This window comes from Hylaeus volcanicus, chromosome 5, assembly GCF_026283585.1.
Source record: "Hylaeus volcanicus isolate JK05 chromosome 5, UHH_iyHylVolc1.0_haploid, whole genome shotgun sequence".
Lineage (NCBI taxonomy): Eukaryota > Metazoa > Arthropoda > Insecta > Hymenoptera > Colletidae > Hylaeus > Hylaeus volcanicus.
In genome coordinates this window covers 14,054,226-14,056,849 of record NC_071980.1, presented here as the reverse complement: position 1 = coordinate 14,056,849, position 2,624 = coordinate 14,054,226, and positions in this window count along the sequence as shown.

Genomic DNA, 2,624 nt, shown 5'->3' with positions numbered 1-2,624 from the left:
TAGTTGCTTACTAACATAACATCACGTCATATATAAGCCTAATTGATGACGTCATTTTACGTCATTTTTAAACAAAAAGGTAGAAATTTACTCCTACTTTCACGTTACTTTTAAATGAAACATAAATTGAAAGGGAAACTAAAATAAACACGAATTGCAATTTCTAGTTCTGAATCCTGATACTGAAAAGTTTCGAGTAAAAAAAATCATAAAAATTAATAAAAAGTTGAATAGAAGATATTTAATCGACTCAGAGAATCGATACCAGAGAATAATTAAATAAAATAGAATAATCTTCAATTGCCTCGGTTAATCTTTACAAGTTGTACTTTTTAATTCATCTAGAGTCCATTCGATTGAAAAGTATATTTATTATAGTGGCAATATGAGAACAATACGTTTCCATATTTTATGAATGTAATGCTTTTAGTTTAGAGTCTGCCATATTGAAATAAAAATAACAAGAAGCAAAGATCATACGTGGGCGAAATATGGATCTCGTGTAAAAAATTGCGAATAAAATGACTTAAAATTGTATCTCTCAAAATTGGAAACAAATATTATTAAACATTGCAAATACCAATTACCAAAAGGTTCTTATTCAAATTTTAAGTTACATGTAGCTTGTTATTTCTATGTTTCTCTAAAATATTTTATTTTCGTGTATTTTTTTGTTTGTTAATTTGAAATAATAAGGAATAAATGTTATTTTACCATTGTTCGTTTCACAATTTCTTTATATATGCCTTACTAATATATAATGTATATATGTTGAAAATGCCGCGAAATGTCTGCGCGCCTCCGTATGTTGTATGTGCGCGCTAGCCTTTTTTGTTTCTAGGCGAATGTGTGTGCGAAATGCGTTTAGTCGAATAATGACCGGCGACCACGTTCTATTATTACTAATAAAACTTATATTCGTTATTAAGAGATTGCTCCGGTTCATTTATTAACCCAACAATATAAAATTACATTTATTATTAATTAATAATTATTGTATCTAAAGTAGACACACAAATTTGTTTCGTTCATATTATTTTTTGCATTTAAGGTATCCAAAGCAATTTAACATTTTCAGTATCATCACTGTTTGTAATGACACTATTTAGTCCTACTAAAATCAAACAATAGTTCACCAATAAAATATGTGTTTATGCGATATAGTGATGTTTAGAGCACTGTATACGTTTTGATTATAAAACATTTTAATTTTAAAAATATATAGTTACATACCTACTATACTATTGTGGAAATAGACAATAACATGTGAGATAACAATCTTATTCGTTTATGAATTACGTAATACATGTGTATTACTTTCGAAACAATTACAATATTTTAGCAACTAATACTTGCAAGTAACGGTATCATAATAAATAATTGTTTAGTCACAATTGGAATATCGCGTAAACGAGGTATCGTATATTGCACGATTAGTACAGTTGTATATGTATTGTTTAATTAGAACTAATTGTAAGTACCCAATAAATTAATTATTATTGATCTCAATTACAATTGGCTACTAATTGCCGTATTGTTATTCTGTCCATATTTCACATTACTGCGGTAAAATATAAAGCACAACGTGGGTCTGAATAATCCAAGGGGATTATTACGCAATGACGTGACGAAACAAATTCGAATCAGATCTGAAAGTATGCACTCAGATTACGCTTATTAGTAGCACATATAGTATACAACTTTAACAATGACATATATTACCGTTATCATCAATCGTTAAATTCAAAATAGATTAATGGCAACGAACTTTTACATGTAGAAATGTTAACAAAAGAAAATTAACAAAACGCAATTTTGTTTGTTTGGTATTTATCAGTTCTATTGAAATATTTAATGAGTTATGATATACGTGTTATAATAATTAATAAATACTTGTTCCAACTGGAGATTTATTTTAGAAAAATTAAAATACTTCATTGTTGACGCAATTTTTCTAATGTTTATAATATAGCGAGGTAACATTTTATCCAACTTTCCTAGAAATACTACAACTTTCCTTCTTCATTGTAAGTATAACTTTGAATATAGTTTTAGTTAAATAATATGCAATAAATTGACATAATACAACTGTACATGTAGATACATTCAATTAATTATAAAAAAAAATACAGTGTTATTGCAAATGAATGAGAATAATAAAGTTTTGTACAAACTAAGCAATAAATATAATTCCTGCTCTGAAATATTGCAATTTTATATAATCCATATTAAATAAAAATCTATATATGCGCAATTAATACAAATTTCTCGACATACAGGGCCAGTAACAAACGAGAAAGAAAATTGTAAACGAACTAATGAACAGTAAAACATGTTCCAACGTTTCATTCGTTTCATGGTGACATAGATGCAGTTTGTCATACCTCTCAAATAGGAAATATTACAAGATATAAATAAAAATTGTTTTTTAACGGAGACATACTTTTAACAAAATTTTCCCAAATGAAAGAAACAAACTTCCTTAAAGGGATGAAACAAAGCTGAAAGTAAAGAAAGCGTCCAAAGTACAAAGTACGAGAGAACTTTCACGTTTCTAAAGCAACCAAGACTTTAAATGTAATTTGGTGCCGTCGTAGATTCCAACGGAATATCAACAATTGCCA